The sequence below is a fragment of the Chelonia mydas genome, chromosome 11, assembly GCF_015237465.2.
Source record: "Chelonia mydas isolate rCheMyd1 chromosome 11, rCheMyd1.pri.v2, whole genome shotgun sequence".
In the NCBI taxonomy this organism is placed as follows: Eukaryota; Metazoa; Chordata; order Testudines; family Cheloniidae; genus Chelonia; species Chelonia mydas.
In genome coordinates this window covers 24,629,942-24,643,205 of record NC_051251.2, presented here as the reverse complement: position 1 = coordinate 24,643,205, position 13,264 = coordinate 24,629,942, and the positions used below count along the sequence as shown (strand labels likewise).

Sequence of the window (13,264 nt, the reverse complement as noted above, 5' to 3'; positions counted from 1 at the left end):
TATCCTGAAATGCCTAGTGCCTTTAATGAAGCTAGAGCTTCCTAAGATTGATTCGCCTGTGTGTCATTGCTTAGCTTGGTGCCAGTCAGAGGCTTATATAGCTTAAAAGATTGTTATTGATTGCTCAATTTAGCGTTCATATATTTAAATTTTATTCAGGTTGGAGTCATGTTGAAATTTGGGGTCCACATACTATATTGCCAGCACAGTGGTTGACAACAAACGTTAAAATACAATAATCCTTGTAGTATAAAATGGCCATTGACTGTCTAATATCCATTTTGTGGTTTATGGCCTCTATTTAATATCTGATAATGTAATTATGCTTCAGTAAAGAATGAATCTTCTCCTGGTAAACGGAGCTATGTATGCAATGCCAATGTGAATTAAATAAAGTGACATCAAAGCTCAGTCAGGGCTTATTTTAGAAACACATTTTTAAACATTTACTATGGTTTGTTCTACTGTTATACCGTGGAGCAGATTTATGGCTGTTAGCATATTCATGTTCAAGAAATGTGTTACTTCATCCTTTATTTTAGCCTGGGAGAGAAGACAAAAAGGATTACTTAAAAAGTGAATGTTGCTTTTTTGATTAGCTTGCAAGAAACTTTTTTTTAAGATCAGACAAGCTAGCACCTTTCTCAGCACTAGAGACACCAGTGTGTCATCTACACAATCAAAAAATTAAAGGTGCTCCAACCTATCCAGAGTAATTTGGGTAATATAAAGTACATAATGTAATATAAAGTATGTTATGAGCCATGGAACCCATTACTAAGAAATAAATGTATTTCACCAGCTCCTATGCTTGGATCTGTTGCTGCTCGATTTTCAAATTTATGGGGCTATCTCATATGATCCTACAGTAAGTGTTTTCTCCTTTAAATTTGAGTTGTCAAGTCATGTTACACTGTTTATACTACAATGAGTTATGTTCAGTCCTATCCCGTTCTCTGCTAACACAGTGCAACATACCATCAGACAGTAGAACAGAATGTGACAGTTAAAATTTAAAATAACCCTTATTGTACTTGTGAATTGAATACCCAACTGTGAGTTAAGGACAACAGATGAGTTAAACATAGACTGGCATCTTTAGTTCTGAAACAACAGTAACAGTACTTCAGTGTAATTTGTGTTTTCTTTTTCTAAATTATTTACTTTGCTGTTTTGACTCTCTTTCCACAAGAGAAAAACATGTGCATGCAACTGGCATATATTCACAGGGAGGTGTTTGAAAGCTGGCATGATAGACCATAACATGTTTAAAGACTTTTTTGAAAGCATGGTATTTGGTCAGATAAGATACAACAGATCCAAAAGTCACTGTGGTCTGTCTTGTACACTTAAGAGAGAAATCCAAGCTTATATTCAAATCTGGATTTTGAATGCCTCCAAGCATGGGAGTTTTATGGATCTGGGGTTCTAGTTCAACTCCTGATAAAGATAGCCATCAAATGCAGAAGTGGATCTGGGTTTCTGCCATAAGGTTTGGGAGTGTTTCAGATCCTGGATTTTGGTTCAGGATACTTTTTTATAATTATACATTTGGAACATTGTAGTAGATCCTTTAGAATCTGTACATAATACATTTTAATCCTATGAATTCTAGAGCTGAGAGAAGAATTGCTTTTTTTGTTGTTGTTGTTTAGTGGCCCAAATGAAAAATCGGTGGGGGGTGGGGGGGGAATCACACTTTGGGTTGACCCAAACCTGAAAATGTTCAGCTTTTCTCATCAAAATGAAAAACCACAGATTTCATTTCAGCTCTAAATGATTTGTTTGACCACTCAGTGGCTCGAACCTTTCTCTGCTCCTTTTGTTCAGCCTGAAACAATATTATTTTTTTGGCTTCATTTTGAGTGTTACCTTTTTTTGTCATTGTTGTGGGTTTTTTTTATAATAAATCTAGTTACATTTCTAAAGGAAACATCATTTCAAAACAAAAAGTTGAAACATTTTGTTTCAAAAATGTTGACACGAAATGTTTATACTGGAAAAAAAAATTTTTTAGCTGAAATTATTTGCTGAATTCACAAATAGTTTCAATCAACCCCAAACTGCATTTTTCAGTGGATAATTTTTTCATCTTAAAAATGTCACCCAGCTCTATAGAATTCTAAAGTGACACATACAGGTGGGCTCACTTGGTTTGTACATCTCTTCTCCTTGCTCTCTTTCCTGCCAGAAGAACCTTTTTCTCTCAGCTGCTGAATGAGCTTCCTACTCCCTATCCTTACCTTGTGCTCTTTTGAACGCATTTAGATAACTCCTCATTGCACCTACAGCTCTCTGAATGTTTTTCCTCCCTAGTTGCCCAGTCCTTCTGCAAACTACTGCTTCTGGATTCTAAATTAGAATATCCAATCCCCAAGGCTGCTGCTGCCTCTGAGAGCTAGCATGAGGCAGGACAAGGGTGCAGTTTAAGGAGGAGGGGAAGTTTCTAAACCTAGAAGGACCTGGATATGTCAGGATTAGCTCTACCCAGGATTCCAGACCTGGCCACTTCTTGCTACTGCAGAGCTCCCACGGGCTACCTAAAAAATAAGGAAGCTGACGTTGTAATGCTAATATTCTACAAAGTAATATAAAATAAAAACCTTCCCCCCACTTAATGCCCCTGACCCTCCTCTGCTCCGTCCCTGACCTGCAGGCCCCCTTGTCTGTTCCTTTTATGTCATATGCACACACACTACATGCCACCATGACTTCTTCACTGTCTGCTCACTCCCTCACACTCTCCACTCATTGCTTGCCCAGACATCCCTCCAACAATCTGCCCATTCACTGTGATAAGGTGGAGAACACAAACATGAGACCATGTGTCAGTGTGTGAAGCACTGACAGAAAGCAACTTTCTATCTCCCTGCATAGATTTCTCTCTCATTCTTCCACTCTACTCATCCCACACCAGAGTGTATTCGAGAAATAGAGAGAAGGGTGAGGGCTGGGGGAGAGCAAGTGTGTGTGTGTGTGTGAGAGAATGAGTGAGAGAGAGAGAGACTGGGAAGAGGGAGAGCAGAAGTGTGTGCATGTAATAGCGGCAAAAAGAGAGTACAGGGTGTGCATGTGAGATTAATAGAGAGTGAACAAGAGAGAGGGTAAGCACACCTGTATTGGGTGGAAACAGGGTATGTGTGTGTAAATCACTTTAAAACTTTGAACGTAGGGAATTGAACCTCTCATTTCTACATTTTCCAGGGTAGAATTCCCAAACCACTTACCTGCCTCCCCATCTAATGTTTTTGTTGCCTATTCACAGTTCCCCAAAGACTACCTACACCTCTTTTGGTGGGTATGGTTGTGCATCCCTTCAGCCATTCACTGGTTACCTCCTGCTGCCTTCTCCTTGCCATCTGGCTCCAAAACATCTCTAGCCACCTTATCTCCTTTTACTTACTTAGACTACTTTTCCATTACCCTCCTGCCTCTGGACTGAAGGAAACTATCTCCTGTGGGATGAAGAGGAGTGATGGTAGAGGCTGAAAATTAGTCTCAAAGAAGCTTATACCTATGTTGTGCTACCTGCCTCAGGCTACCCGATGTAATCGCTGGAAGGGAGGGTCAAAATTAGCTTTATTCCGTGCCCAGACAATGGGACTAGACTTTCTGTGATGCTGTACTGCACTTAGGGAGTTGAAGGAGCTAAACAATAATGAGATTAGTGGGGTTTAGCCTCACTTATCAGCCATTCCTGCAGGAGAGCCTAAAAAGAATAAACTAAATCACTGATCTGGCCTTTTCTGTTCAGATTAAAAGTACAGCACAATTGAATCTACAGTTTGTATAAAGAAGAGATTAGATTAATAGATTCCATGGCCAGAAGGAGCAATTGTGATCATCTAGTCTGATGTACTATATAACATGGGTCATAGAAGTTTACCAAAATAATTCCTAGAGTATATCTTTTAGAAAAAAAAATCTAATCTTGATTTAAAAATGGTCAGTGATGGAGAATCTACCACAATCCTGGATAAATTGTTCCAATGGTTAATTGCTCTCACCATTTAAAAATTTACACCTTTCCAGTCTTAATTTATCTAACTTCAATTTCTAGTCATTGGATCATAGAATCATAGAAGATTAGGATTGGAAGAGATGAGGTCATCTAGTCCAACCCCCTGCTCAAAGCAGGAGCAACCCCAACTAAATCATCCCAGCCAAGGCTTTGTCAAGTTGAGCCTTAAAAACCTCTAAGGATGGGAATTCCACCGCCTCCCTAGGTAACCCATTCCAGTGCTTCTCCACCCTCCTAGTGAAATAATTTTTTCCTAATATCCAACCTACACCTCCCCCACTTCAACTTGAAACCATTGCTCCTTGTTCTGTCATCTGCCACCACTGAGAACCGCCTAGCTCCATCCTCTTTGGAACCCCCCTTCAGGTAGTTGAAGGCTGCTATCAAATCCCCCCGACTCTTCTCTTCTGCAGACTAAATAAGCCCAGTTTCCTCAGCCTCTCCTCATAAATCATGTGCTCCAGCCCCTTAATCATTTTCGTTGCCCTCTGATGGACTCTCTCCAATTTGTCCACATCCTTTCTGTATTGGTGGGTCCAAAACTGGACGCAATACTCCTAATGTGGCCTCACCAGTGCTGAATAGAGGGGAATAATCACTTCCCTTGATCTGCTGGCAGTGCTCCTACTAATACAGCCCAATATGGCTTGAGCCTTCTTGGCAACAGGGGCATACTGTGGACTTATATCCAGCTTCTCGTCTACTGTAATCCCCAGGTCCTTTTCTGCAGAACTGCCTCTTAGCGAGTCGGTCCCCAGCCTGTAGCAGTGCATGGGATTCTTCCATGCTAAGTGTAGGACTCTGCACTTGTCCTTATTGAACCTCATCAGATTTCTTTTGTCCCAATCCTCCAATTTGTCTCGGTCACTCTGGACCCTATCCCTACCCTCCAGTGTATCTAGCTCTCCCCCCAGCTTAGTGTCATCAGCGAACTTACCGAGGGTGCAATCCATCCCATCATCCAGATAATTAAGATGTTGAACAAAACCAGCCCCAGAGCCAACCTCTGGGGCACTGCCAACTAGACTTTGAGCTGTTGATCACTACCCGTTGAGTCCCAAAGATCCAGCCAGCTTTCTATGCACCTTATATTCCATTCATCCAATCCATACTACTTTAACTTGCTGGCAAGAATAATGTAGGAGACCATATCAAAAGCTTTGCTAAAGTCAAGGTATATCACATCCACCGCTTTTCTTATATCCACAGAGCTGATTATCTCATCACAGAAGGCAATCAGGTTGGTCAGGCATGACTAACCATGTTATATCTCTGTCTGCTAGATTGAAGAGCCCACTATTAAATATTTGTTTCCCATGTAGATACGTAGAGGCGATAATCAAGTCACCCCTTAACCATCTCTTTGTTAAGATAAATCGATTGAGCCTCTTGAGTTGATCACTATAAGGCATGTTTTCTTATCTGTCAATCATTTATCAACATCCTTTTTGAATTGTGGGCACCAGAACTGGGTGTAATATTCCAGCAGTGGTCTCACCAGTGCCAAATATGAAGGTAAAATAACCTCTCCTCTCCAACTCGAGATTCCCCTGTTTATGGATCCCAGGACTCATTAGCTCTTTTGGCCTCAGCATCATAGAGAGAGCTCATGCTCAGTTGATAATCACCCTTGACCTCCACATTTTTTTTCAGAATCACTGCTTCCCAGGGTGGAGTCCCCCATCCTGTAAGTATAGCTTACCTTCTTTGATCCTTATGTAAACATTTATGTTTAGCAATATTAAAATACATTGTTTGCTTTCACCCAGTTTACCAAGAGATCCAGATCATTCTGAATTAGTGACCTGTCCTCTTCATTATTTACCTGTTCCCCAATATTTGTGTCATCTGCAAACTTTATCAGTGATTTAATGTGTTCTTCCAGGTCATAATAAAAATGTCAAATAGTGTAGGGCCAAGAACCAATGCTTGCTGGACTCCACTGGAAACACACCTGCTTTATGATGATTTCACATTTACAGTAATACTCTGAATTTAGGCCTGTATCCGAATGTAGGCTCCATTATCTGACCCGGGATCAATGTCCGGCTGACAGGCCTACAATTATCTGAGTTGTCCCATTTACCCTTTTTTAAAAATTGTCACAACATTATCTTCCTTCCAGTCTTCTGTAACTCTTCTAGAGTACCAATACTTATTGAAAATTAACATTAATTGTCCAGAAAGCTTCTCAGCTAGCTCTTTAAAACTCTTGGATGTAAGTTGTTTGGACCTTCTGATTTAAAAATGACTGACTTTTGTATCTTCTGTTTAACATCCTCCAGTGATACCAATGGAATGGAAAGAATGTTATCATCACCGTATGATGAGACTATGTTATCTGTATTTGGGGGAAAAACTAGGGCTGTCAAGCGATTAAAAAAATGAATCATGATTAATCATGCAATTAATTGCCCTGTTAACAATAAGAGAATACTATTTATTTAAATTTTTTTGCATGTTTTCTACATTTTCAAATATATTGATTTCAATTAGAACACAGAGTACAAAGTGTACAGTGTTTACTTTATATTTATTTTTATTACAAATATCTGCACTGTAAAAACCAAAAGAAATAGTATTTTTCAATTGACCTAATACAAGTACTATAGAGTAATCTCTTTATCATGAAAGTTGAACTTACAAATTTAGAATTATGTACAAAAAATAACTGCATTCAAATATTGAACAATGTAAAACTTTAGAGCCTGCAAGTTCACTCACTCCTACTTGTTGTTCAGCCAATCGCTCAGACAAACAAGTTTGTTTACTTTTGCAGGAGATAATGTTGCCAGCTTCTTGTTTACAATGTTACCTGAAAGTGAGAATAGGAGTTTGCTTGGCACCGTTGTAGCTGGTTTGCAAGATATTTACATGCCAGATGTGGTAAAGATTCGTATGTCCCTTCATGCTTTGACCACCATTCCAGAGGATGTGCGTCCATGTCTCAATAACAGTCCAAAGCAGTGTGAACCGACGGATGTTTATTTTCATCATCTGTCTCAGAAACCAACAGCGTAAAGCTGATTTTCTTTTTTGGTGGTTCAGGTTCTGTCATTTCCACATCGGAGTGTTGCTCTTTTAAGACTTCTGAAAGCGTGCTCCACATCTCATCTCTCTCAGATTTTGGAAGGCGCTTCAGATTTTTAAATCTTGGGTCAAGTACTATAGCTATCTTTAGAAATCTCACATTGGTACCTTCTTTGCGTTTTGTCAAATCTGCAGTGAAAGTGTTCTTAAAATGAACAATATGTGCTGGGTTATCGTCCAAGCCTGCTATAACATGAAGTATATGGCAGAATGCGGGTAAAACAGAGCAGGAGACATACAATTCTCCCCTTCTGGAGTTCAGTCACAAATTTAATTAATGCATTATTTTTTTAACAAGCATCATCAGCATAGAAGTATGTCCTCTGGAATGGAGGTTGTAGTCTGAATGGACATATGAATCTTCAGCACATCTGGCACGTAAATATCTTGCAATGCCGGATACAAAAGTGCCATGCAACTGCCTGTTCTCATTGTCAGGTGACGTAAATAAGAAGCAAGCCGCATTATCTCCCGTAAATGTAAACAAACTTGTTTGTCTTAGCAATTGGCTGAACTAGATGTAGGACTGAATGGACTTGTAGGCTCTGAAGTTTTACATTGTTTTTGAGTGCAGTTATGGAGCAAAAAATATCTACATTTGTAAGTTGCACTTTCATGATAGAGATTGCATTACAGTACTTGTATGAGCTGAATTGAAAAATACTATTTATTTTATTATTTTTACAGTGCAAATATTTGTAAAAAAAAGATTATATAAAGTGAGCACTGTACACTTTGTATTCTGTGCTGTAAATAAAATCAATATATTTTAAAATGTAGAAAAACATCCACAACTATTTAATAGATTTCAGTTGGTATTCTATTGTTCAACTGTGCGATTAAAACTGTGATCAATCACGATTAATTTTTGAGTTAATTGCATGAGTTAACTGTGATTAATTGACAGCCCTAGAAAAAATAGAACAAAAATATTTATTGACCCCTCTGCCTTTTCTGCATTAGTATTGATAATCCTACCATTTCCATTTAGTAATGGACTAATACAATTGTCAGGATTCTTTTTGTCCCTAATATATTTAAGAAAAGAAAGGAGTGGGTTACACATATAGAAACCTCTGCTCTTAGAAGTTGTTTTGTTTTAAAAATATAATAATATGGGAGAAAAAGGTGGTAATGTATAGAAAACCTCCAATTGCACAGTAGTTGACAGGGGGAACAAAAGAATGGATAAACATGAGGGAGACCAGCAGTAGGTTAAGGACAAACACCTTCTGAAGTGTCCACTCCATAACTCTGTTTGCCTTTTTTAGGAACATTTGACCCTGAAATGTTTACTGAATTCTCAGAACAGTTTGCAGGATATATCTTTGGAAAAGGCAGGTGATACCGGCTGGACAGCACGTGTACAAATGCCCACATAGCACAGTTTTTGATTGGGGAAATGAGGGTGTCCTAATTTGGACATTTTGTGATAGTAAAAGCTTTTTTTATTTAGTAAATAAAAACACATCACCCAAAGTTTCAGTGGAGTTTAGAGAGTAGTTGTCTGTTGAAATGAGTAATTTCACAAATATGTGCAGTTAATTCAAAGCACATATCTTTAGAACAATTAGAGATGAGTCCAAAGCAACTAATGTGTCTCCTCCCACAATGGATTTGAATTCCTGAGGAAGTTCAAATCTGCATTAAAGCACCACTTCAAGAAAGCATCCATGTTCCAGAAATCACTTAATATGCTTAGCTTTAAGCACGTGCTTATGTGCTTTCCAGAACTGGGACTAAGACCTGGATTCAAACTTACTGACACAAGTCCCTGTCCAGTCATAATGTATTAACACTTATATTGGAATCGCAAGGTAGTTCTTATAAGCAGGCAGCAGCCAGAAAGCCATTTGTTACCATAATGTTAGAAATGATTTCTACTGTAATTATTAAAATGTGGACCTTAAACTCTTATCTAAATTTTAAGAACTGAGTAGGTCACGTAATTTTTGAAAAATCACATCATTGTTGCTCATTAACAAGTCTTTATGAATGTAAATCTCCTTCAAGATTTATTTTCTCATTCTTTGAACGGAAGTAACTTTACTGACATATTAATGACCTAATTGTGAATAGGCTATTCCATTTTGCTTGAAGGATTGTTCCCTTGATCCATTAAATAAATACTACATGTGGAGAAAAGGGGAATTAGATTGATATGCAAGAAACTGCAATCACAGAGTGCAGATTTATGGTTTAAGGTAGTAAAGGGAAGTAATATGACTGTGGAAAGATAAATGAAATGGTGCTTGTGGGTACTAAATCTTGCAGTATTGAATAACGTTGGCCATTTGTGTTTAGAACATACCGTATTTAGTATAAATGGACTCATGTCCATAAATCTTCAGTTTTCAAGGCTGACCCCCATATTTACAACTTCTGCCAAGTTACTGACTCAGAACATGTCTTATTCCAATTTCAGCTGGGTATTGTGACCTCACGCTATTGCCCGCCATCTAGTAGCTACAGCTACAGTATTGGTCCCTGTGTGAATTTCACAGCATCTTGGCAGCCCTACTTTGCAGGTAGTGTTTTTATGCTCATTCTTATTTACTGACCTGATAGGCCCATGACAGTGAGATCATGAGCTGAGCCTTATAAACTTGGAGGAACTTGTTCACCAGAGTTTGAAGTGAATCTTTGACGAACTGCTCAACACAGCCCTAATTTAAAGACTCTGAGGCTTATGTGCTGATGATTTGTGCTAGTAAAGTGTTATAATTGGATTATTGAAGTATTAGGTAAATTCAGACGGATTTACTGTTTGAAGTGGAAATATAAAAAATGCTGGTATGATACTAGTGCTTTGTCATACCTATTAGGAAAATGTTCCAGTACTGCAGTAACAACAGATCCGTTTTCAAATATTCAGACTTTCCAGCACATAATTTTCCAATCACCTGAGAGGACAGCTCAACAAAAGCCTATGGCCTCTCTCGAGCTCCCGTTTGATTCACTTTCTGAACAATATAGACTTTATTTGTATTTGGCAATATTTTTCATCCAAATAATTAATTATAAAGTAGTGTGGAATGTGTAATTAAAAATATTATGGCTAGTTCTGGAGTTATAGGGTGTTTTATCTTAAATAGCCGCTGGCAAACTCCAGCAGGCTTCTTAAAATATAAAATTTGATATAAAGGCCATTATAATTTCATATACTTTTTCTGTATTATCTTTCACAGTATGCTGATTATCAGGGTACTTGAGTGTAAACAGAAACTTATAATAATTTGCTTTGCACTTACACTAGTTTGTACAAAGCATCACTATCTTCGTTATGTTCTGTCATCATTTTACAGATGGGTAAACTGAATCATAGAAAGGTTATGTTGTTTGACAAAGACCACACACACCAAGTAGGCAGTGCAACTGTTTAGCACCTGTGAAAATAGGTGCCTGAAGACAGATTTAGAATAAAATTTTCAAAAGCTCCCAGTGACTTGACTTCAATAGCACTGAGGCTTGTGTCCTAAGTCAGTAGGATGCTTCTGAAAATTTTTCCTTTGGAGCCTGACTTTAGGTTTACAGGTTTAAAAAAGGTTAACCTTAACCTTTGGTCTATTTCTTAATCCACTTTTGCATTCCAGATTTAATTCCTATAGTTTTAAATGAATAAGGCACAATAGCATACACTATGAATGGAGTGTTGTTCTCAGTTTTGAACTTCCTTGCTTTTGGTGACTTAAATCTGTATGTCTGTATGTTTATAGGGCCTGCCATTTTCTTTATACTACAGTAAAGTACTCTTATTCATATTCCTAAGTACTTCCAGCAATTCTGGGTATTGCTCAAATAGTAGGTAAGAGCATGTTATGCCAGAGATGTGCCCAAATCACATATCCAAATATCCACAAACCTTTAAGAGAGTCCAGATTCAGATGTAAATTTTGCATTTCACGCCCAGCTGAAGTTAATGTTACATGTAGCAAAATACAGAGGGAATCAGAATGTTTATATGTCCTCTGGTTTGGGGGCTTATCATATCACAATAATGAATAGTATTAATATTATTTCTTGAATTTCATGTTCTTGTGTAGTTTATTTTTAGAAAATAAATCCATTGATGATTATATTCCATGTTTTATCCCAATATTTCCTATAAATGTTTCTTGAATTAAGTAAATCTAACAGATTTGTATTATATATACGTTTTGTTAAGGAGAATTACACAACTAAAAACAGTAAGGAATTCAAGGTGTTCTTGCTTTTGCAGCCATTCCTGCTTGTCAGAGGCATATAAACAAGGGGAAGTTTCTGGCATGGTTATTGATTTGATCATGTAAATATGTATAAAAGTGAGTTTATCGAACATGTCTTTTGAAACCATCATGGCAATGCTTATTAGCTTAGAGCTATTGTTAATTATTGATGTCACTATTACAGCTAATTTTATTAGCTACTGTGGACCTATAATAACCATTATTGAGTTTTAAACACATTAGGTAGCTTAGAGCTTTTTAAATACACCACGGAATTTTTATATACTTTACCAGTAAGCTACAACTGCAGAGGTGATTTGCAACATTGTTAAGGTCTCTCTCTCTCTCTCTGTGTGTGTGTGTGTGTGTGTGTGTGTGAGAGAGAGAGAGAGAGAGAGGGAGAGAGAGAGGGACTGCACCTACATGCTGGCCCAAGTTGTTTTCCAGCAAGCAGTGAGTTAACTCTTTGTTTTGCTTTTGTGTTGAGGCACCGGGGACGGAAGGCCTAATCAGCCTGTCAGAGGAAACTTTGTGATGACAATACTTGATAGTCACAAGTGAGAAGACATTTTGGAAGAGAGGAACTTTCATAACTTAAGGCTTTTTCCTGCTCTCTGTTTATTGGTAACCTTGAATCATATTGATTCTGTTTCACTTTTTTTAACTATTGAACTCTAAAATTTTCATCATTACAACCTTGAGGAGGGAACTTGCCAACTGAAAGACTGTTTTATAAATTGCTGAGACATCTGATCCACTCCAGCAGTTTATAGCATTGAACGTGAGACCATTTCAGGTGCATACACAAGATGAACCATGAAAATAGCAAGGTTATTATGATGTTCTGTACTGCTTCCAGGTAAGAGGAGAAAGAGAAGGAATGAAGTAGTACTAAAAACATATAGAGCTAGATTTTGCACTGCGGTATGGTTGCTTCATGCCACACTGCTAGCAGAAATCACACTTAAAGCTGCTCTGTGGGGAGGATCACCTGATATAGGGTGATCTTAGAATAGTGTAGCAACAACTATGGTGTTTACAACTCTTGCAGATTTATTGTGAATAATTTGATTTTCGGCCCCTCTTGCCTGCTGTCTAGAAAAAAGTTCCAGACTTCATGAATTTTTGGAAAGCAAAATCATAGTGTGTGACCTCACATACACTGTGTCCTGGAGCCTAGTGAAATGTGCACTAAACTGCAAGCCTGGAGACCACGAGTTCCAGTGTCAACTGTCCAGTGACTGCGGTTTATATTTCTGTGATTAACAACCCTTATTGTAAGCCAAGATCCCATACCTTGTGCAGACTAGCTATCGTTCACCAGTTTCACATGTAAGATAAGTGAGAGCTTGTACACGGTTGCTTCGGGCTGAACTGGGAACTGAACTCCAGTTTTGAAATATGAGAGTGGAGTCTCTTCTACTTTCCCCTGCAGGTTTCAGAGTAGCAGCCGTGTTAGTCTGTATTCGCAAAAAGAAAAGGACTTGTGGCACCTTAGAGACTAACAAATTTATTTGAGCATAAGCTGTAGCTCACGGAAGCTTATGCTCAAATAAATTTGTTAGTCTCTAAGGTGCCACAAGTCCTCCTTTTCTTTTTCCCCAGTCTTTCAAGGGAAGCATGTCAGATTAGGCAATTCTGTAATCCACACTAACACAGTGTGGCTCAGTGACACTCTTTAGCACCTGAATCACATATAAAAGCTTATGACTCTGCTACCGCTTATGAGCGATTATGCGCTATGTGGTTCTTAAGGTCTGCTTTTTTCATTGCCCCAGGCTCATTGCCCCACCCCCAGATAATCCGAGCAGGGGCATTGTTAATTTTTTGCTCTGCTGTTGGTAATCACTAGATCATAATCTCCCAAAGGCAGGAAGCGAAACCATGAATCCTGATGCCCATGTTTCACTCCTGTCTTGGACTTGTCCATGTGGATGATAAAATCATG

General features: G+C 38.3%; 1 long non-coding RNA gene across 1 annotated transcript in view; it reads left to right on the top strand.

The window, feature by feature from the left end:
* Positions 1 to 13,264, top strand: part of LOC122462332 — a 50,711-nt gene that overhangs the window by 12,924 nt on the left and 24,523 nt on the right. The gene's annotated exons all lie outside the window — the stretch shown is intronic.